The sequence below is a fragment of the Mytilus californianus genome, unplaced genomic scaffold, assembly GCF_021869535.1.
Source record: "Mytilus californianus isolate M0D057914Y unplaced genomic scaffold, xbMytCali1.0.p SCAF_5, whole genome shotgun sequence".
NCBI classification, from domain to species: domain Eukaryota; kingdom Metazoa; phylum Mollusca; class Bivalvia; order Mytilida; family Mytilidae; genus Mytilus; species Mytilus californianus.
Window position 1 is genome coordinate 118,542,735 of NW_026262701.1, and position 24,834 is coordinate 118,567,568.

Sequence of the window (24,834 nt, forward strand, 5' to 3'; positions counted from 1 at the left end):
TGATTTCAACTTCCCAATTATCAATTTCCCAATTTTCAGCAGTAACATACCCTCTGTTCCGTAATATGGTGTTTACATATCTCAGTTGATACGTTATACTCGTGCATGTTCACACTATACGGACTTCATATACAAGAGTGTGCTCCTTACGCAGAAACTGCTCCAACAGAATTATGAGGAGGAAAGATTAAAAATGACACTCCGTAAATTTTATGGACACCATCACGAATTAGTTGATCTATACGATGTGTTGTCTGTGTCTAAACTAACTAATGACATCTTTACTATGTCTTAGATTGTGGTTTAACATCTATGTCGTCTGTCTTCCAAGTACCTTATCCCGAATATGACTGTTTTGCCGAGTGTGAATTTGCATTGCTATAGGACGTGTCTCGGTATTTATACATCCAACATTCATGTATTTATTTATGATTTTTCTGTTGTGGTTTTGATTTGATATTGTGTTATGTCTTATCGTTTATGGTTTGAATTCTGTATTTTCGGTACATTTCACATATGTCTTATTTGTCAGTATAGTCGAGTTATTTTCAATTTTCCATGGATAAAGTATAGTGTTAGTCTGAATAATTATGACGTCGTCACAGCATTTATTTAAAATATCCTTTTTATAACGTCATAGTCATGATAATTGTTTGGACTAGTATTGTGAATATAATTGTATGAATTTCAAGATTACATATTCGTTACAAAAATCCGTCACTGTTTGTGATGTCCTGTGTTGTCGTTAATGGAAGATGTTCGTTGTTATTCTGCGGTTTACATGTTGTAAAGACTTTTATATTATTTATTTGTGCGTTTCTCTGTGCTGAGTGTTCTTGCGTTTATTTGTGCTGTATTTCTGTCACGTAGATCTGTCATTTTAGAGATATTTTTTAACATTGCCATATAAGCGGGAGGTTTGGCTAGCCATAAAACCAGGTTCAACCCACCTTTTTTCAAATTGTCCTGTACCAAGTCAGAAATATGGCAGTTGTTATCAAATAGTTCGTTTCTATGTATGTTGGCGTTTGTTTTTGTAGTATTTCAGTGTTTCTGTTGTTCCGTTGTTTTCCTCTTATAGTTGATGTGTTTCCCTCGGTTTAGTTTGTAACCCGGATTTGTTTTCTCTCAATCGATTTATGTCTTTTGAACAGCGGTATACTACTGTTGCCTTTATTTATGGACATGATTAAGTCAGCAAAATTACTGAAATCCCAAGACTACATGTATACAACTTCAATATATGGTGTTATTGTCATGGCAAAGGATCAATACTACAGTAGTATTTCATTTGAAATTGATAGCATTATGTGTTAAGATTTAATCCAAAAATGAAATTAAAATATCATAATTATGATAAATTTTCTTAAATAATAAACTTTTTATTTCATTTGTCACAAACATTTTTTTTCAAAAGATCTGAGTTCTAATCCAACAACTGGACGTAGATTTGAGAACGTGAAAAAGTTTCAATTAGAGTCGCAAATAAACTACTTAATTTTACTTTTTATAAATAGGTCAGGCATGCAACAGTAACTTATAATCAACCTGCTTGATGGTACATACATATTTATTATATTTACCCTTCCGGAGCGCCTAGGACACCCCCGGGGTTCCAGTTGCTCAGTCTTTAGATTTCTATGTTGTGTTTTGTGTTTTGTGTATTGTTTTTTGTCTTTTCGTCGCTTTTTTTTTTTTTTTTTGCTTTTTGCCATGGCATTGCCAGTTTTTTTTAATAGATATAAGAAGATGTGGTATGAGTGCCGATGAGACAACTCTCCATCCAAGTCGAAATTTAAAAAAGTAAAGCATTATAGGTCAAAGTACGGTCTTCAACACGGAGCCTTGGCTCACACCGAACAGTAAGCTATAAAGGGCCCCAAAAATTACTAGTGTAAAACCATTCAAACGGTAAAACCAACGGTCTAATCTATATAAAAACCGAGAAACGAGAAACACTTATGAACCACATCAACAAACGACAAGTACTGAACATCAGATTCCTGACTTCGGACAGGTGCAAACAAATTCAGCGGGTTTAAACGTTTTAATGGTACCAAACTTTCACCCTTTTTTCTGAAACAATAGTGTAACATCACAACATAGAAAGACACACTATAAAATATCAACTGAAATAGCTTAACTCAATCAAAGGACATATTAACACCAATGAACATACAATGAACAAATAAATTTGACCTATGATACAATGCAAATACAAAATAAATCAACTAAGGGAAGAATAATTTAAGTAACATGTTATATCGGTATGAAATGTTAAACAATTTAAGAAAAACAATATGCTCGAACAAAAATATCAGCCATTTGCAATTATTTTAAACACAGGTAAATGAAAATAATGTCCCTTTGGTATCTTTCGCCTCTCTTTTAAAGAAGTGCAAGATTTTGAACCTTATTCTATAATCAAATATGACGTCAGATCGTATGATTTGAATTCTACATAATATGACACATCTACCACCATTTCATGGTTCAAACTGTCACATATATGATTTAATAGTTTTCAATTTTGATATAGTCTGATGATGTTGTCTCCAATATGTATGATGTACTTTTAAAATGTAGCACCCAATTGATTTCTATTCTAATTTGTTTATCTCCTCTTTTTTTGCTAGTCCATAATTCTTTATTCTGTGGGTGACATATCTTCTTGCGGACTGTTACCTTGTAACCTAGCACGTAAACAATCCGGCTCACGTGTCGGTTTAGTGTAAAGCAGGGTTACTATTCACATTACATTAACTTGTTCTTGTCCTGAATATGCATTTAATTTGCCGCTGAACGTTAAACAGTCATTCATATATCCATCCAATTACTAGTACTCATTGTCACTAGATAAAACATTTTACCACTAATATAGAAATTTATTGTGAAAGTATGTCTCCATCTGCAGGACTATAATAACTGTGAACATTCTTTGACATCGTATATCATCTTGTATATTATTGTTTTATTTGGAATGGCATTTTTTGTTGTTACCTACTGTGGATTCAGTTATTTTCGTGGATTGCGGAAACATTGTATTTTCAAGGATATTTGATTCCGTGGTTTTGCCAAAGTCTGCATACAGGCCGATAAGAAATTGAACTTCCTTGCCATTTAGATTCGTAGTTTACCTATACCCACGAAACCCATGACCATTTGTATTCCACGTAAAGATTATTTACTTCACAATTTAGATTATCAATGCGATTTCTTCATTTTTTGTGTTTTACCTTGATCTATATCTTAATAGATTAATTAGATTTGAGCTTCGGTAAAATACTATTGCCTCTAAAACCTTCTAGACATATGAAACCAGTCATGGCAACTATATATGTGATTTTAATATTGTTAAAAATGGGGATGGTATCTGGTTATAACAAGTAGAACACTTACGATGTCATATGTTATACAGATATTTCATTACGGTCAACCAAATCATGATTACGTCCGTAAAACAAATCATTAATATTTTACCACGGATGTGTACTCAAATCGTTTAAAGAATGTCATATTAGAATAAGCAATATACACCATACAGATTGGTGACTATGTTGAAACATCTACTGTATTTAATTGAAAATAATTGATAACATAGATACAGTTAAGCTTGCCTCATAGCTTGACCTACATCTAAATATTGACAACGAGGGTGGGTTTTTACACCAAAAAAATTAATTGAAGTTTCCCCATGTGAACTTTCCGTTTCTATTAAGGAACATTTCAGCATGTTTGCATATTGAGTGTTTATCTCCAAGCATATACGATATTCCAGGGGGTTGCTGCTTACAAGGAAGCTTTTGAACCACAAGTCATCGCTTTGAAAAAGAAATCTGACACCATCATTATTTGGTTCATCGTTATGTTATATCAGTGTCACATATTACAGGAGATATATTCAGATTCTAGCAGCTAACATCCCCTCCTGTTTTCTTTCCCTGGTTATGATATCACAGATTTCTAGGTTTCGATAACAAAAATTATTTAAATTGCAAATATTCCTTCCTTTTTATTGTAGTTTGTCTGCACTCTTCGAGAGTGTAGAGATATTTTTCTTTCTATTGAAAATCATTTACCGATATTGAAATAAGTATTGCTGGTACCAGAAGATGGCTTATTGTTCATAAAATTGAGTAGATTGCGTGCAAATGTCTACTGGAGCTGGAATTTTTGGTTGGGTTTTAACTCATTATGGTATTGCTATTGTGTCATATTCCCTATCAGTACATATTTGTTTGAAACTTGAATTGTATCAATGGTAATGAATACATAGGAGGAGACCCTCACCTTATCTCGCTCTGTTCGCTTTTTATGCTAATCCGTTGTTCCTTTTCGTTTAAATATTCAAAATTAATATACGAGATTTGCCTATCATCATACTTTAACGTTGCACCTTATTGGATTCCTAACATTACTTTGAATTTTGTTTTTCATAATTTTCACTGTCTAGAATGGGTTGTATTTTATAATAAGTAATTTGGGATAGTCTTATCTTAAACAGTTTATATGTTTATATGGCAGTAAGACAAATTTACGGTATATGAATATCAAACTAATCAAGTATGAAAAGGTACAAAACACACCCGGGAGTAAAAACAACTGGGTTTTAATGACACCAAATTTAAAGAGACCAGGTGATTCGACTAGCTTCTGTTACAATACAGACTCAATAGCAGTAGTAATAAACATATTGCCAAGTAAGGTACACGACACAGTTAAAATATCGTCCGTAAATTAAAACAACACGCTGGCTATACAAAAAAACACAACATTATAGCTACTGGTAAACGAAAGATTTGATTACTGAATGCTTCTCTCTCCCCCCTCCTCCCCCCCCCCCCCCTCCCCCCCAAAAAAAATTGTTGTTGAATAATCCCTTTTTTCCTCCTTTTTAAGAACACGGACCATATTCTCATTTGTTTGATCGATTGTTCAATAAAGCGATGAAAAAGAAGGACCCGGAAACGAAGGAATGGCAGGTTTGTGGCTATAATTTAATGGATATCTAGTTCCATTAGCTTTCTAAACTGAAATATAAGAGGCATTTACATGTATTATTTTCAATGTATAAAGGAATCACGTGCTAAGAATATCAACAATGGCATTATTACAGACGGTAATGTATAGAGTATGGACATAATTTTGCGTAAAAAATGAAAACAACACTTCATAAATTTCATGCGTCCGAAGCGTTTTTCTGGATTTACCTTCATCGGGAACGCTCATAGTCGAATATTTGAAAGTCAATGATGTATAAAATAAACCGAAACAGCTGTAGAGCTATATGAACAAAAACGACATAAAATAATAGCCAAATCCATTTAAGGTCAACTTTGCTTGAAGGAGTGGAAACCTTAGTTTCTTGATAATTTCCAAATTTAAAAACGGACAATTTGAAAAAGGTTTGTTATAAATCATGCCAGTACCGACGTATTGACTACTAAGCTGATGATACCCTCGATGACTGATGGATCTCCAGCAGCACTATCGACCCATTCATGTAAACTAAAATATAACATTCAGAATTGGCTGATTTTCATTATTATTTGTGTTTTCTGTAGATGTTAACATACATCAAATAAATCTATGATTGATAAGTATTTCCTTTTAAGTGAGTGTCTTATGAGTCTATTCGGGTTGTCCAAGAGAATTATCAATACCTAATTACCTTATCAAGCAATTCATATAATGTATATACGAAATTTAGGCAAAAACATATTGATTGGAACTGTGTCTGCTGGGAAAACAACTTATTTGTTACGGTAGCAGGACACATGTTAAGCATCATTTGAATCTTTGAAATGTAGCGTACGTGATCATAGACCCATTGAACTTCATGATCATGATGTGTTACGACCTCGCATCCATCAGTTCTTTTTCATGCTGACTGCAAACGACCTGTTTGAATCGAAATTTTCTGAAATAAAGTTATAAAAGAGAGGCGAAAGATACCAAAGGGATAGTCAAACTCATAAGTCGAAAACGAACAAACAATGCCATGAAAAAAAAAACGAAAAACGACCAAAAGACAAACAACAGTATATAAAACAGTTGTAGAGCTATATGAACAAAAAGGACACAAAATAATAGCCAAATCCATTTAAGGTCAACTTTGCTTGAAGGAGTGGATACCTTAGTTTCTTGATAATTTCTAAATTTAAAAACGGACAATTTAAAAAAAAGATTGTAAACAGTAAAAAGTGTAACAAGGGAACCACCAGAAATAATCTCTTTCGTTACAAATAAAACGATAATTTACATATATCTTAATCTATGACATGAATTCTAACAAACCTAGAAAATCATCATTATACGATGACACGTGCTTGTCTGTCTGTCTTTATTTATATTTTTTGTTTGTATTCGGTAATATGACCATCGGCAGCTTTTGGGGGTCATTTCGATGGATGATTTCGTGTTGTCTAAAATACGAACAAATCAAATCCTTCTTAAATGACTAGAAGTACGAAGGTCTGAACAAAGCCAGAAATTACCGTAGCAGCAAATAGGCGAACGATACTAAAAGGGCATTCAAAACTCGAAAATCGTAAATACTCAAATCTAGAATCGTTTATTTTTGTTAAAATATATAATCTCTTACAAAACGCATACTAATTTCAGATATTTGAAATTGATTTATTTCGAATGTTTGCATAACCTTAAAACGTTACAAGGCTCGGAAAAGAGATCTAATGAAAACAATTGCATTTTAATAAAAGTGTAATATTTATTTTAGCATGATGATGTGTCAAGTATGATGATAGACCAGATGATTACAACAAATGAGGATCTTAAAAAAAGAATTTGAAAAAAGATTTCCTAGAGATTGGGAGGATAGAAAGGAATTCATAAAAGACCTAATCGAAGGAAATAAGGTTAATCAATCTCTATGTTAAAATATTCGAAAGTGCATGTATTTCTAATAACCAGGAAGGTTCCATTATGTTGATGATACAAGGGGAAAAAATTCTGATAGTTTATGCTTTCTTTTCATTTAGTAACTGATACAACTGATAAATATGAAATATTTTTTTGTAAATCTCTTTGATCGTAAAAGGTCCTCATATTTTATATTGATTTAATTGTAGTTTCATGAGATCTGTCCCTTTCGTAAAGCATTCTATATAATTGTAAACTATGACCAGACAGATATTAGTATTCGGGAAACATTGATATATGTTTACTTTGTGTTCATAAAACCGTAATAACATGACAAGTGTGTTTTTCACCATGTGTGATTCCCAGCGTTGTGTGTATACATAATTGTATTTCAGAGATAGCAAAGTTTACTTATGCACAAATATATGACTACGTCATTTCAGACTTTATTTTTTTTTTTGTGATTCTTGATCCTGATTATCAATGGTTAATAAATGTTATCATAATAACTTCCTCTCACAGAATAATTGTCTACAAAAATAATCAGAAAGTTTGATGTTTCCATATTATAAAAATCCGTTTTCCAGGATAAAATAAAAGATAAAAAGGCAAGATATTACATGTATGAGGTAAGTTTGTAAATTTATTTTACTCTAGGGTATGAATTTTTGGATGTATAAACAACTGATGAGGGCACAATATATCAAACTAAATTCTCATAACGCCATAAAAGTAAACGTGATCAAAGCTTCTTATTACAAAATGTAAAAATGATCGTTAAAAAGGTTGACTCATACTAAAGTGTTAATGACGTCAATAAAATGAGCTACATATCTGTAAAGAAAATTAGAATGGAATTGAAAGTTATAAAAATCATTCGTAAAGAAAAAGAAGAAATTTTCATAATGTATTATTTAATTCCTTAACTGTTATCATTCATGAGCTCAGAATTTGGTCGTGTATGAGCATTTCCAACTTAGAATCGAACAAATAATAAGTTGTGTACGTTAAACAAGGGTGTAAGGGTGTATTTCAGCAATCAGCAATATTTGATGAAAAGGACGATATGATTTAACTATGCTTTACTAAACTTTACACTTTAAACTGTAGACCTCCCACATGTGTAGAACAACTTTAATGTGGTGGTGATCTTGTTTTAAGATAGGGTCATAAGATGATATGCAGTAACTGCGAGTTCACTCAAATCGTACTTTCGTGTTAATTTGACCTGTTGACACAATTTGTAATGCATTTTTGTTTAATGTTTACTTATTTTGTGTTATATCTCGTCTCACTATTTTTTTTTCTAAGACTTGAAATACATGAATTGGAAAACACCTGAATACAATTTACCTTGTACAACCCAATGAAGTATGCACAAGGGGCCCTGTGTTTACAATGTTCCATCGTCCAGGGATAAACGGTGGAATTATATATAAAAAAAATCCATTTTCTATGTAAGGCACATAAGTTACATTCTTATTCATTACACAGACAGAAAAATGCGATCAAAATAGTACAACATTCTACGTTAGATAAAATACATCAAAATACACACTACAATCTTATACACTTTGCCTACGACGACGATAATAATGATGTATTCATAGATTCAATTAAACTGTCGAGTTCCCGTTTTGGCAAACGTTTAGTCCTTTTGATCAAATATTGCTGATTGCTGAAATACACCCTTACATCCTTGTTTAACGTACACAACTTATTATTTGTTCGATTCTAAGTTGGAAAAGTTGAATTTGTACTTTTAACACCTGGATTACATTGTAATGTGTCGGTCAGAAATTATAAAAGGTCACATGCTCGACGTTGTTCATTCATTCATACTATATTTCTTTTTGTGGATGTATAATGTTCCAAATAGTAAAAGAATGTAAGTACAAAATGATAAGTAATTTATTTAAGGTATAAAGTTTACCATAAGTTTTATTTCAGCTGCATATATATTGTTCTTTTTGTGAAAATAATGATGTATCCATAGATTCAATTAAACTGTCGGGTTCCCGTTTTGCATATGATATCAATTGGCATGAAGTAAAATTTTTAGACTGATATTTGATTATATTCCTACATTTCCAAATAACCCATTTAACTATATTCATAATGGTATTGGTTATGACATTAATTTTTGTATTGTTATCGTACATTCCTAGTATGATAAGTTCTTCCTTCATTGGGATATCTGCTGTATTATTCAGCACATTTTACATTGTAAAAGCATCAAACATATGTTCCCAAACAACCTTTATAATATAACAGCTGTGAAAAAGATGTGTGAGGGTTTCGTTTTCTGTTTTACAAAAATGGCATTTACCATTATTGGATTTGCCCATTATAAATAGTTTTTGCTCCGTATAGATAATGTTATGAACAATTGTCCAGCTAATTTGATTTGCTTTCCTAGGGGACATATTTTTATTTAAATTTCTCTATATATTTTACCAAGGTAATTCCGAATTATACTGAATATTCCATTTAATTTCACAGTTTGGAACTATATTTAAGTTTAACGAATATTGGATTAATTTCAAAGATATTTCACTTGGGATTACTAACTTCTTCCGTTTATCGTAAAATTCAAAAGTATTTTTAACATCATAATAACTATTTTTTTTTTGTGGTTCGGGTTGTAGGTTGACGTCTTTTAGCCTGTCCTTAAACGATTTTGGAATCGCTAATTTCAATCTTGTCCATTCCGAAATCCAGTTTCTTTAATCTTTAAGTATGTATATAAAGTTGTTGCTTTTGATATTTTTCGTTTTTTCGTCCCGAATTTTTTGAATTTTACTAGTTTAAATACCAGGGTTCTTTTCATTGGGTAGGGATGTACAAGTATGCATCCACGTCCAATTTTTTAACCTTAGCCCAAAATTACTATTATTTTTTCTTTTCATTATAAAACTGCTATTTATTTGGGATGATAAATTCGCAGCCTCTGTTTGACATATTTTACCAGCTTATATCGATCAGTGCTGGTTTTTTTTTGGGAATGTATTTACACGCAGTTGGTGAAACATCTTAACTGACGTCATTTTGGAATTTTAGAGTTGTGCCAGTTCATATCTCTATTTACTATTTTCATTTTAGGCATGTCTTTGAGTCGTTTTTTGGAAATTTAAAAAAATTATTAGCGTCTCTACATATGATGTTCGGGTGAAACTGTTTCACTTTTTTTATTGTATAGAATTCAAGATTGCTATAGTTTAATAATCAGAATAGATTGATCTGATTCATTTTACATCGTGCTCATACTGATGAAGGATATCTATTATCCGAAATATTTATAGCTACATTTGTTCGTTTATTGTCATTTTTTGGTGATGTTGTACCCTTTTAGACTGGTTATATATTATATTTTGTAGTGTACTGTATCATATTTATATGATCCATCGCCCCGTAAGATTTATCGTTGGCTATTATTCAGTCATTTTATATATATATATATATATAGATTGCCTAACAATGTAATTTTAACACACTATTTAGTATGTAAATATAAGAATGTTTAAAATATTTACAAAATGATGAAAATAAACGCAATATTTCGCTAGACTAACTAGCTTTATCAAGCGTGCATCTATCCAGGTGAAATCGGATGTAGATGATAAGAAACTTTTGCAGCTCAATGTATATGTTGCACTTGAATTTAGCTGCCTTGAAAATAATACATAATTTGGATGAAGTTCAAGATTTTTACAAAATTGGTAGTTGAAGTTAGCAACGTCCATTGGCCAATATTACAGGATAAAAAAGGCCGATGCTGTGTACTAAATTATTCTTTATCTTTCCTGTATCTTTTCTCATCTTTTTCGTTAAGACCATCAGGTTCTAAAGTGTGGAGTTGGTGGATCCAAAAATTTTCTCTTCTCCTTCTCGCCGTGGTGTCCCACTCGGTGTTGACTTCTATGATTTGGAAGGTAACATTATCAAAAGAATGTTTCGTTGAACGAAGATGTCTTGTGAGAGGACAGTTTTTGTTGGTTTTGTACCATGAACGATGGTTATTGAGCCGAATATTAAATTTGTCCATTGTTTCTCCCACATACTGAATGCCACATGTGTCACATGTTAATATATAAATTGAGTTCTCCGTTTTACAGTTGGAATTTGAGTAGATGGTATAATTTTGTTTAGTAACGGAGCTGATGAAAGAACTGCTTGTATTGGCAGCTTTACAACACAAGCAGTTCCTTCGACCACATTGTTTGTAGCAACCGGGAGATGGAGTAGGCTGCTTTGCTAATACAGATGTCACTAATTTGTCACGGATGTTTTTAGGTCTTCTGAAGGCCATGACTGGTGGTGAGGAAAATACTTTTTTAAGATTTGAATCATTTTCTATAATTTTCCAATGCTTCTGAACAATGGAAGACACATTTTTAAAATCAGGATGGTAAGTGAGTACAAGGGGTGTTCTGTTAGCTGCTTTATTCTTATCTTTGTACTCTAGAAGTTCTTGGCGACTAGTTTTGTTTGCTCTTTCGAAAGCGCTATCAATGATGTTGTTATTGTATCCTCGAACAACTAGATGTTTACGTAGTTGTCCAAGTCTAGCATTTTGCGTATTTTCAGTAGAGCATATTCTCTTGATTCGCAATGCCTGGCTGAATGGGATGCCACGGGAGCAGTGTTTAGGATGGCAACTTTTAGGAGAAAGGAATTGATGTTTGTCCGTTTGATTGGTATGAAGGTCCGTTATAATGGTTCCGTTCTTGATGTAACTCGTAGTGTCGAGGAAGTTTATTTTCTCCATAGATGATTCATATGTAAATTTTATTGAATGGTGGAAAGAGTTACAGTGTCCTAGAAATTCATTAAGATGTTCTTGTGAATCTGTCCATTTGAAATCAATATCGACAATGAATCGGAACCATGATAAGGGCTGGTATGGAGCACTAGCCAAGAGGCGTTTTTCAAGTTGGCCCATAAATATGTTGGCATATGACGGGGCCATTTTTGTGCCCATACTAGTACCGTCTATCTGGAGATAATGTTTTTCATTGAAAGAGAAGTTGTTGTTCTCTAGCACTAGTTTCAGAAGTGTAACAAGGCACTCAGTTGGAGGATTTTTTTCACTACGAGTGTTCCATACCTCTTCACACGCTGCTATTCCTTCGTCTTGTGGAATGTTGGTATATAAAGAAGACACGTCCATGGATGCAAGTATAGTATTGCTTGGTAGAGGATTGAGGCTTTCCATTTTCTTTAGATAATCAGTCGTATCTTGGATGTAAGAGGGTAGTTCTTTCACATGAGGTCTTAGATGATGGTCTAAAAATTCTGATATCTTTTCAGTTGGATGACTATTTGCTGAAACAATTGGTCGACCTGGATTGCCCTTTTTATGTATTTTAGGCAACATATAGAATCTTCCGGCCTTTGCTTCGTTCTCAAGAGGTCGGAGATAATCAAAGGTGTCATTGTCTATATGCTTTTTGTTGAACATCTCTTCAAGGATGGTGTTGATCCTTCGAATATTATTTAGTGTTGGATCTGTGGTTAATTGTTTATAAAAAATGGAGTTTGAAAGTTGGCGATTTCCCTCTGCTATGTAATCTGTTTTATTCATGACAACCACAGCGCCCCCTTTGTCGGCAGGTTTTATTACGATATCCTCTTGATCTTTTAACGCTTTCAAAGCAATGCTTTCTGACTTGGATAAATTATAATTTCTTGTATTTGTTATACAGGACTTTATATCAGACCTCACGTAGTTAATGAATGACTCCAAGTTATCATTTTTACTCTTAGGTGGTTTCCATGAACTTTTTTTCTTAAATTTTGGGATGGGCGTGACTTCTTCATTGGTGTCAGTATCTGAATCTGTTAATCCAGCTTCTTCAAGGTTTTTCTTGCCCCTATTGTAGAAAAAATCTTTCAAGCGTAAACGTCTAGCGAATTGGTCTAAGTCCTCGTCTAGCTGAAAGTTATTTACATTTGATGGGATAGGACAGAAGTTTAAACCTTTACTTAAAAGAGATTCTTCAGCACGTGTAAGTTCTTTAGATGACAAATTTACAACAATGCTTTCAGTTTTTTGTTTCCGTCTTTTGAATTTTCTTTTTCTAGGGACCTTATGGTTTGTTGTATTGATATCATTCATATCCTGATTTAAATAGACAGTGTGAATTTTATCTCTTTGAAATTTATTCCTTTGTTTTTCTTTATGTTTGGATAGTTCAATTTTTTCAATATCTGCGAGGCGACGTTTAATTATTGGTAAATCGTCACGTGAAATGTTACTATTGTTGATGATATCTGATATTTCATTTACAATTTGTTTGTAATTTGTGGTTGTAAAAGAAAGTAACAGTTGAAGTAGCTGGATTGAACAGTTAAACAGAATTTCATTCCAACGGCTCATGAATCTTTTGGATTTATGTCCCGGTGCCTGGGGACTCACTTTGATGTTTAAACCTTTTGGTACAGTTCTACTTTGAATATATTTTTTTAAGTTTGATAAATGATGTTCAGTTTGTAGTTTCTTTTTAGTTAAAGATCTTAATTTCTTGAAATGCAGTGCGCTATCCATGTTGTAAAGATAGCGATAGATTTGAATGGATTACACAAACATTTGCTACTGAAGATAATAATATAAGTGCCTATAAATAGCAGCACATGACATACAAATCTATGGGAGTGTGGATTAATCAGTACAGAGATTAATTCAATTACACAAATAAAATTATAGATTGCCTAACAATGTAATTTTAACACACTATTTAGTATGTAAATATAAGAATGTTTAAAATATTTACAAAATGATGAAAATAAACGCAATATTTCGCTAGACTAACTAGCTTTATCAAGCGTGCATCTATCCAGGTGAAATCGGATGTAGATGATAAGAAACTTTTGCAGCTCAATGTATATGTTGCACTTGAATTTAGCTGCCTTGAAAATAATACATAATTTGGATGAAGTTCAAGATTTTTACAAAATTGGTAGTTGAAGTTAGCAACGTCCATTGGCCAATATTACAGGATAAAAAAGGCCGATGCTGTGTACTAAATTATTCTTTATCTTTCCTGTATCTTTTCTCATCTTTTTCGTTAAGACCATCAGGTTCTAAAGTGTGGAGTTGGTGGATCCAAAAATTTTCTCTTCTCCTTCTCGCCGTGGTGTCCCACTCGGTGTTGACTTCTATGATTTGGAAGGTAACATTATCAAAAGAATGTTTCGTTGAACGAAGATGTCTTGTGAGAGGACAGTTTTTGTTGGTTTTGTACCATGAACGATGGTTATTGAGCCGAATATTAAATTTGTCCATTGTTTCTCCCACATACTGAATGCCACATGTGTCTAAAACATTCTTATATTTACATACTAAATAGTGTGTTAAAATTACATTGTTAGGCAATCTATAATTTTATTTGTGTAATTGAATTAATCTCTGAACTGATTAATCCACACTCCCATAGATTTGTATGTCATGTGCTGCTATTTATAGGCACTTATATTATTATCTTCAGTAGCACGTATTTCACAAATGTTTGTGTAATCCATTCAAATCTATCGCTATCTTTACAACATGGATAGCGCACTGCATTTCAAGAAATTAAGATCTTTAACTAAAAAGAAACTACAAACTGAACATCATTTATCAAACTTAAAAAAATATATTCAAAGTAGAACTGTACCAAAAGGTTTAAACATCAAAGTGAGTCCCCAGGCACCGGGACATAAATCCAAAAGATTCATGAGCCGTTGGAATGAAATTCTGTTTAACTGTTCAATCCAGCTACTTCAATTTTACTTTCTTTTACAACCACAAATTACAAACAAATTGTAAATGAAATATCAGATATCATCAACAATAGTAACATTTCACGTGACGATTTACCAATAATTAAACGTCGCCTCGCAGATATTGAAAAAATTGAACTATCCAAACATAAAGAAAAACAAAGGAATAAATTTCAAAGAGATAAAATTCACACTGTCTATTTAAATCAGGATATGAATGATATCAATACAACAAACCATAAGGTCCCTAGAAAAAGAAAATTCAAAAGACGGAAACAAAAAACTGAAAGCATTGTTGTAAATTTGTCATCTAAAGAACTTACACGTGCTGAAGAATCTCTTTTAAGTAAAGGTTTAAACTTCTGTCCTATCCCATCAAATGTAAATAACTTTCAGCTAGACGAGGACTTAGACCAATTCGCTAGACGTTTACGCTTGAAAGATTTTTTCTACAATAGGGGCAAGAAAAACCTTGAAGAAGTTGGATTAACAGATTCAGATACTGACACCAATGAAGAAGTCACGCCCATCCCAAAATTTAAGAAAAAAAGTTCATGGAAACCACCTAAGAGTAAAAATGATAACTTGGAGTCATTCATTAACTACGTGAGGTCTGATATAAAGTCCTGTATAACAAATACAAGAAATTATAATTTATCCAAGTCAGAAAGCATTGCTTTGAAAGCGTTAAAAGATCAAGAGGATATCGTAATAAAACCTGCCGACAAAGGGGGCGCTGTGGTTGTCATGAATAAAACAGATTACATAGCAGAGGGAAATCGCCAACTTTCAAACTCCATTTTTATAAACAATTAACCACAGATCCAACACTAAATAATATTCGAAGGATCAACACCATCCTTCAAGAGATGTTCGACAAAAAGCATATAGACAATGACACCTTTGATTATCTCCGACCTCTTGAGAACGAAGCAAAGGCCGGAAGATTCTATATGTTGCCTAAAATACATAAAACGGGCAATCCAGGTCGACCAATTGTTTCAGCAAATAGTCATCCAACTGAAAAGATATCAGAATTTTTAGACCATCATCTAAGACCTCATGTGAAAGAACTACCCTCTTATATCCAAGATACGACTGATTATCTAAAGAAAATGGAAAGCCTCAATCCTCTACCAAGCAATACTATACTTGCATCCATGGACGTGTCTTCTTTATATACCAACATTCCACAAGACGAAGGAATAGCAGCGTGTGAAGAGGTATGGAACACTCGTAGTGAAAAAAATCCTCCAACTGAGTGCCTTGTTACACTTCTGAAACTAGTGCTAGAGAACAACAACTTCTCTTTCAATGAAAAACATTATCTCCAGATCGACGGTACTAGTATGGGCACAAAAATGGCCCCGTCATATGCCAACATATTTATGGGCCAACTTGAAAAACGCCTCTTGGCTAGTGCTCCATACCAGCCCTTATCATGGCTCCGATTCATTGACGATATTGATTTCAAATGGACAGATTCACAAGAACATCTTAATGAATTTCTAGGACACTGTAACTCTTTCCACCATTCAATAAAATTTACATATGAATCATTTATGGAGAAAATAAACTTCCTCGACACTACGAGTTACATCAAGAACGGAACCATTATAACGGACCTTCATACCAAACAAACGGACAAACATCAATTCCTTTCTCCTAAAAGTTGCCATCCTAAACACTGCTCCCGTGGCATCCCATTCAGCCAGGCATTGCGAATCAAGAGAATATGCTCTATTGAAAATACGCAAAATGCTAGACTTGGACAACTACGTAAACATCTAGTTGTTCGAGGATACAATAACAACATCATTGATAGCGCTTTCGAAAGAGCAAACAAAACTAGTCGCCAAGAACTTCTAGAGTACAAAGATAAGAATAAAGCAGCTAACAGAACACCCCTTGTACTCACTTACCATCCTGATTTTAAAAATGTGTCTTCCATTGTTCAGAAGCATTGGAAAATTATAGAAAATGATTCAAATCTTAAAAAAGTATTTTCCTCACCACCAGTCATGGCCTTCAGAAGACCTAAAAACATCCGTAACAAATTAGTGACATCTGTATTAGCAAAGCAGCCTACTCCATCTCCCGGTTGCTACAAACAATGTGGTCGAAGGAACTGCTTGTGTTGTAAAGCTGCCAATACAAGCAGTTCTTTCATCAGCTCCGTTACTAAACAAAATTATACCATCTACTCAAATTCCAACTGTAAAACGGAGAACTCAATTTATATATTAACATGTGACACATGTGGCATTCAGTATGTGGGAGAAACAATGGACAAATTTAATATTCGGCTCAATAACCATCGTTCATGGTACAAAACCAACAAAAACTGTCCTCTCACAAGACATCTTCGTTCAACGAAACATTCTTTTGATAATGTTACCTTCCAAATCATAGAAGTCAACACCGAGTGGGACACCACGGCGAGAAGGAGAAGAGAAAATTTTTGGATCCACCAACTCCACACTTTAGAACCTGATGGTCTTAACGAAAAAGATGAGAAAAGATACAGGAAAGATAAAGAATAATTTAGTACACAGCATCGGCCTTTTTTATCCTGTAATATTGGCCAATGGACGTTGCTAACTTCAACTACCAATTTTGTAAAAATCCTGAACTTCATCCAAATTATGTATTATTTTCAAGGCAGCTAAATTCAAGTGCAACATATACATTGAGCTGCAAAAGTTTCTTATCATCTACATCCGATTTCACCTGGATAGATGCACGCTTGATAAAGCTAGTTAGTCTAGCGAAATATTGCGTTTATTTTCATCATTTTGTAAATATTTTAAACATTCTTATATTTACATACTAAATAGTGTGTTAAAATTACATTGTTAGGCAATCTATAATTTTATTTGTGTAATTGAATTAATCTCTGTACTGATTAATCCACACTCCCATAGATTTGTATGTCATGTGCTGCTATTTATAGGCACTTATATATATATATATATATATATTTACAAATAGTTCTTCGTTAACTGATTAAAAAATGCTTGTGCTGGAAGAGTCTATTTAGTAGTTGTTTCTTCCAAAGAAGAGTTTTGTCTTTTTGGTAGTTGTTTTCAGCTGATCCTGGTGTAGAAGCTGAACTCCGAGTTCTCTTTTTACCACTGGGTGTTTCGTATTCACATAATCTGTCTATGCTCATAAAGCTTTTGATATGAGAAACAATTTTGTTTGCACCTTTTGGACTAATATGTACCCAGGATTGGTCATTTTGTCAAACATGGTTTTTACGGGGCTGCAACCCATGCCTGGGTGAGAGAGATCATCCCAAAGATCGACAAAAGACAGTCTTTTATCTTTGAGCATGCTTTTTCCATATATAAATTTACAAAATGAGATGTCAGATTACATTTTGTAAAATTTGGACCTTTGCCCCTTCTTGGAAGTATGTTGAATAAGCTTATATCCGCACTTGGAAATTGTGCTTTAACTTTATTTAAAGCATTTGTCATATTAATACATATAATCTCTTTATCTGTATTGTTTTTTGTGACGTCGTTTGTACCCAAACTAAAGATGACTTTTGATACATAATTTTGATCAACACTTTTGTCCAGTATGTCTAAAAGCTTTTCAATGTCTTCTGTTGTACTACCAGACACAGATGCATTACATATTCCTTGGTCAGATATCTTGAGACGGCAAAAGTTTGATGCACCTAAAATGACGTTAGTTGGGGATTCTGGTGAACCAATTTACCAGTTTTCGGGGACAGATAATATTTTATTTGAGTGTTTTTGAGTGGAGTCTTTGTCGTCGGAAACATTCAAATCCTCGATCTGATCTTGTTCCTTAGTTTCTCATCCCTCTCTAATTTCGTGAATGTAGTACCCGTATTCGTTCTCGTCTGTTATCTGATCATTTTGATCCTCTTTTACTATATTTTGTCTATTTATATTACAGTTTCGTTTGATATGACCTTCTTGACCACATTCGAAACATACGTCATCTGTATGCGGACAGTTTCGTATAATATGATCATGACTACTGCATCGAAAACAGTGTCGCTGTCGTTCTTGTCTTTGCGGTTTCATATGGCATCGGTATAAAGGGTGGTCCGTTCTGCTATAATATCGGCATTGGGTTCTGTTGTTATCAGCGAAAAGTCGGATTTCAAATCGTTCGAATTTGGTGACATTGGGGATTGTTATAACACAATTTATAAGCTGAATATACCGCGTACCGGTTTCAATGTTAGTACCTCTGATGGTCCCCCTTTTAAGTGAGCCCTGGACCACCTCACCGTACTGTCTCATAAAGGTACAGATAACAAGATCACCCAACTCGACAGGTGTATCCTTAATCGTAACATTTGTCACTTCTTTTTCAACATCTACAAATTTGTAATGATAGTTTTAAAGTTCGGTGCCTTTTATTAGTAATAACATTTTCGATGCCTGATCATCAACAGTTACTACACATTTTCTTTCAGTCAATTGTATAGCTTTAACTTTTTCTCTGTTTATATATTTTTCCAGCTCGTTTAGAATATCCGTGTGTGTGATCCCCTTGATATACTTTGAACTAAAGTGTACTGACGTGTATCTTTGTGTTTGTTGATTTTTGTGGTGAACAATGTCTAGTTCGCTCGCAATTTTGTAAACAAACGATTTGTGTTCACTTATAAATCAGTGTTGACAGTTTGTTTACTTCATTTTCACTTACTTTTGGACGGAAAGACCTCTAAAATCAATATTGGTTATTTATCCGACAAAAAGTATAGGAAGCACAGATTTAAAGATGATTTTTTTTTAACTTTTACCAGAGCTTGCAAAACACAACATGTCATATCAAGGGTAGATATATTTTCTCACTATTTTTAATATGTACCACCTTTGATAAGTATTTAGTTTGACGATAAATTTTCACTTCTGTTCTCGTACTATGAACAACAAAATTATTATATTTAAATTTACCTGTGTACGTTATTTTATTTAACTCCATTTTGTCCTAGGTTATAGTTGTCTTTTTTACATTGTTTTACATCCCCCCTTTTTTATTTGATATTGTATTTATATTGTGTCATAGATCAAATTTATTCGTTCAGTGTATAGATATAAGAAGATGTGGTATGAATGCCAATGAGACAACTCTCCATCCAAGTAAAAATTTATACAAAGTAAACCATTATAGGTCACAGTACGGTCTTCAACACGGAGCCTTGGCTCACACCGAACAGTAAGCTATAAGGGGCCCCAAAAAATTACTAGTGTAAAACCATTCAAACGGGAAAACCAACGGTCTAATCTATATAAAAAACGAGAAACGAGAAACACTTATGAACCACATCAACAAACGACAACTACTGAACATCAGATTCCTATGTAAGTTTACTTGTTTTTGTTAATATATCTTTTTCGTTGAGTTAAGCCATTTTAATTGATATTTTATAGTGTGTCTTTCTATGTTGTAATGTTACACTACTATTGCAGGTTAGGGTGAGGGTTGGCGCCTGTTAAAACGTTTAAACCCGCTGCATTTGTTTGCAACTGTCCTAAGTCAGGAACCTGTTGTTCAGTGTTTGTCGTTTGTTGATGTGGTTCTTAAGTGTTTCTCGTTTTTTGTATAGATTAGACCGTTAACGGTTTTCCTGTTTGAATTTTTTGACACTAGTCATTTTGGGGCCCTTTATAGCTTGCTGTTCGGTGTGAGCAAAAGCTCCGTGTTGAGGTGTAATACCACCAAATCATATTACGTCACATCCGGTTGCATACGAAAAAGGGTCGAAAAAAAATATTCCCTTAAATTTGACAGTTGTAGGAAATTAATCCTACATTTCATTGCAGTAAAAAAATTCTGAGTCATAAACATATATCTTGGGTGTTTTAAAGCACCTTTATTTTTTTATTTGATGTTTCTATAGAATATTTTGGAAACTTGAGGTTACATGGTTACTAAAGCTTGTACACAGGAAAAAAAGGGGTGAAAATTTGATTGGTTAACTTCCAGTGATGGTTATTTTCTTATATGCAATAAATGTTATGTGAAATTTTGTCTGTAGTACTGGACAGGATAAAACTTTACTCATGCCAAGTATTTCTTTATTGGAAACAAATATAAATTCTGCACAATTTTTTTAAAAACGTGCAAATTTAAGAAAGACTAATAGGGGAAAAGCAATGGTGGTATTACACCTAATATGGGAAGCTGCACATGCACCTTTGAACTTGTGTGTACGCTCATTTGTTAAAATTTCATGCTATTTAAGTGAAATATTACAAAAAAGAATTATTCTGAGTGGATTGAGTCTCAAAACACATTTTATGAGAAAATTGCCTTGAAATAGGACTATACCATGAATATTAATAGACAGAGCAAGCCATACTTAGTGTTTTGGGGAGCTTTTTCTGACTTTTTCTCCTTATTTCTTATATTTTGCTATAACAGAAAACTTTTTCCTAAGTAATACTTTAATAAATATATATTCATAAGTAAATGAAATTATTTTTGAAGCAGTAACAAGTTATTCACTAAAAGGGAAGCTTTTTATGTCCCTCTCTGGAACGCAGCGTAAATTTAAGTTTTACGTAAGGACTCATTGAAACCTACATTGAGTCAGTAAACTTTTATATGGATAGTTCATTCAGCTTGAGAACTTCAATTAATCATTTATTTTCACATTTCTTTCTTGAATGAGTGAAAGTTACCCCATTTTTTTTTTTTTTTTATTTATTGGCTTCAAAAGTTGAAATTTTGAGGAAATGAGAGGTACAAATAGACCAAAAGGGACCTTATAATGAAGACAAAGAGGTCCATTAGTGGTATTTATCATCCTAGACTAATCTTTTGTATCAAATTCAACTGTTTGTAGGCAGATGAGATAAATATTTGATCATTTATTGGTCCACACCATATTCTATCATGATGTGGCTTGATTTGGATTTTTCGAAGAAATTTTGCTCGATTCTCACCTCAAAACGCCTGATTGCATTTTGAATGGTATGCAAAATTTCTACAATACATTCTTTATCAGTGCAATAAAAAATTCTAATGAGGGTGAATATCAACAAAAACAAGGTATAACAGGCATTGAACAACATTTATTTTCTTCTGCCAGGACTAAAAGGTGTCTTTACACCCTTTCTCCTTTTATCATTGTCCTTACATTTCTGTCAACTTATATAGTTAAGGTTACTATTTGGTATGTCCTCTTTTAGAGATATTAGCTCTACCACACCACCCGAAAAAAGGACCAACAAACAAAAGCCAAATTCATCTTAGTTCGACTTTTTGGAATTTTAAACCTTAGTTCCTTAGTTTCTTCATATTTTATGATTTTAGTGGACAATGTATTACACATTGTATTATTGTGTTCGACATCATTTGTAGATTGTAGCAAACAAGCGGAATGAGATAGACGTTCATAAAATGGACTATTTTGCTAGAGATTGTCATGGACTCGGAATGAAAAGTAACTTTGTCCATCTGCGGTTCATCAGTCAATGTAAAGTCATGTTCTCAAGTGATACCCCTGATGAAACTACTATTGCTGTTTGAGACAAAGTACATTTAAATTTCTTTTTATACACGTTAGGTTACAATCCAAAAAGATCTCGACATTATCATTTTCTAGGACCCCAGCGTCACTGAAGAGACATTTAATGTCGAAATACGCATCTGGTGCAGTACATTTGGTACCATTAATGTTATTCTATACAAGAACTGGTATATATGATTTATCTTCATATTTATATTAAATTTTTCTTTCAAATACTCAAAATCTTCACCTCTTTTCTACCAATTTTTCTACGTTGCCTTAGATTTCAAAACTACTACCATTTAAAAAGTAAAATAACAAAAATACTGAACTCCGAGGAAAATTCTAAACGGAAAGACCCTAAGCAAATGGCAAAATCAAAAGCTCCAACACATCAAACGAATGGATAACAACTGTCATATTCCTGACTTGGTAAAGGCATTTTCTTATGTAGAAAATGGTGGATTAAACCTGGTTTTATAGCTAGCTAAACCTCTCACTTGTATGACAGTCGCATAAAATTCCACTATATTGACAACGATGTGATCAAAACAAAAAGACATAATAGGTAAAAATGTCAAAAATAGGGGTACAGCAGTCAACATTGTTTTATAATCTTAATCACTACAAAAACAAGCAAATATGTCAACAAAGACAAACACAAAGGCATATAGACAAAGCACATTAGCAAAAACGAAAGATAAATGTCTGTAAAGATAACGGAAAAATACAGTACAAAAATAGAGAAGATACTTATATGTCTCATGAGTTTATTTTCTATTGTAATTTAGGTCTAGCCACATGTTTATTGCCAGGTCCTAGTCAAGAACCTCGTCATTGATTTTTTTTATTTTATTGTTTTGTTCATTTACTTATAAATATATATTACATCGTGTGATATCTTTTTTGGAGAGGGGGGTGGGGTGGGGGGGGGGGGGGGGGCACTTTTATCGTCACTCCAGACAAATTAAAGCACTACATATAATATAGATAAAACCGTAATATATTCTTGAAGACAGCATTACTTGTAGATTAATATATAGTGTGATTTTCCTGTTTGGTTTATATCTCATTTGCTTATACAGAACTATTCCCTTAGTTCCAGTTGTATTCTTAACAAAATACAATGTAACAATACCTATTAAATGCTTGGTTGATACCTTCTACCTCACTTTAGGAAGAGTATAATCTGTATGAGCTGTTTCACACCCGAATTGGACTTTTCAGAAGAGCTTACTACCATAAAGTAACTAAGGCAGTAGAGATTATGTAAGTGAGAAAATCATTTACTAAGACATGTACTCCCTTTTCCATGTTTTCCATATGAATGCTCCAAAATAAACAGTTGCACCCACTGAATAATGTTTTAAATATATCTGTATTATAAGTGCTCTTCAGATTGTCGTGAGAAATTCTGTCCTCTTTAATTAACTGCAAGAAATGCTAGTCGATTTCTTTATATATTTTGACAAATTTCATCAAATGTGTCAGTCAGACACAACCATTTCGAGTTATACTTTAACATTACTATTTACACAATCGAATGTGTGTGTTACTATACATATGCATGCAGAGGGGTCAACATTTTCTAGTTTTATTTTGTGTACAATGTATTGCACGTATTATGTACTGAAAAAAGATTGTACATTTCAAGGATGCATTGAGCCATTTAAATTCACCGAAGATAAAACAATGTGTATTACTTTTATTAATCTCAAGCTTTCGGAAAATGTGAATATTACCTACGCCTTACTGATTAAGTTTGCCCGAAAATTGTCATATTTTTGTAAAATTAGGCAATTATTAAGAACATGCTGGTTAATCTATAAAGCACAAGCGTCACTCAAAAGAATACTTGCCTGTTAAAAATAGATAAACACAAAATATACTTACTGTTGAAATATCGCAGTTGTGGACGGTTAGACTCAATATTATTTCCAGGCATGTTCATGTCTAAAATTCATAAGTTTGCATAGGTTATATGGTTTTACTGAATGGAAAGGGATTATTTTAAACTTAAACTGCAATGCTTTATCGAAGTAAATATATTCAGCAGTAGACTATAAAATGTGTTTGGTTTGAGGGTCAACTTGGATCCAAATCGTACATTACCATACGCGTGCTATGCGATATGGGTTTTTCTCATTATTGAAGGCCTCTAGTTGTTAACTTCTACGTCATTTGGTCTCTGGTAGAGAGTTGCATCATTGGAAATCATACCACATCTTCTTATTTTATATTATCCTTTAAACAAGCATATTTTAAACTTTATAAACAACTTGCATTGACATCCTTAAGCAAAACATTTTCTGTAAATACGACTAATTAGTAAAGAAATAATTTTCTTTTAAACATTTTGGTGAGCTGATATTTTATTTTGCTTATGAATTATGTTGATACATGCAATTTTTCAATGGCCAAGCAAAATGCATGAAGTTTTGCTTACCTATCGAATTATCGACGGGTTTGTACTTGAGCATGAGCAATAAGACTGGTGCCACATTTTCAGCAGAATTTCCGGAGCACCATAGATCACTCCTTGTTTTAGGGGGGTTCGTATTGCTCAGTATTTAGTTGTTCTATATTGTCTTTTGTTCTTTTTCTTTCTTTTTTTTCATGGCTTTGTCAGTTTATTTTCGCTTTATGTTTGAATGTCTATATGGTATCATTTGCCCCTCTCTTAT

General features: G+C 33.1%; 1 long non-coding RNA gene across 1 annotated transcript; it reads left to right on the forward strand.

Moving 5' to 3' along the window:
* The first annotated feature begins 6,743 nt into the window (after positions 1-6,743).
* Positions 6,744-23,421, forward strand: LOC127700859 (uncharacterized). The gene is made up of 4 exons (XR_007981746.1): positions 6,744-6,878; positions 7,470-7,511; positions 22,003-22,176; positions 23,328-23,421. It is a non-coding gene; the product is annotated as an uncharacterized LOC127700859 (long non-coding RNA).
* Positions 23,422-24,834: the final 1,413 nt, after the last annotated feature.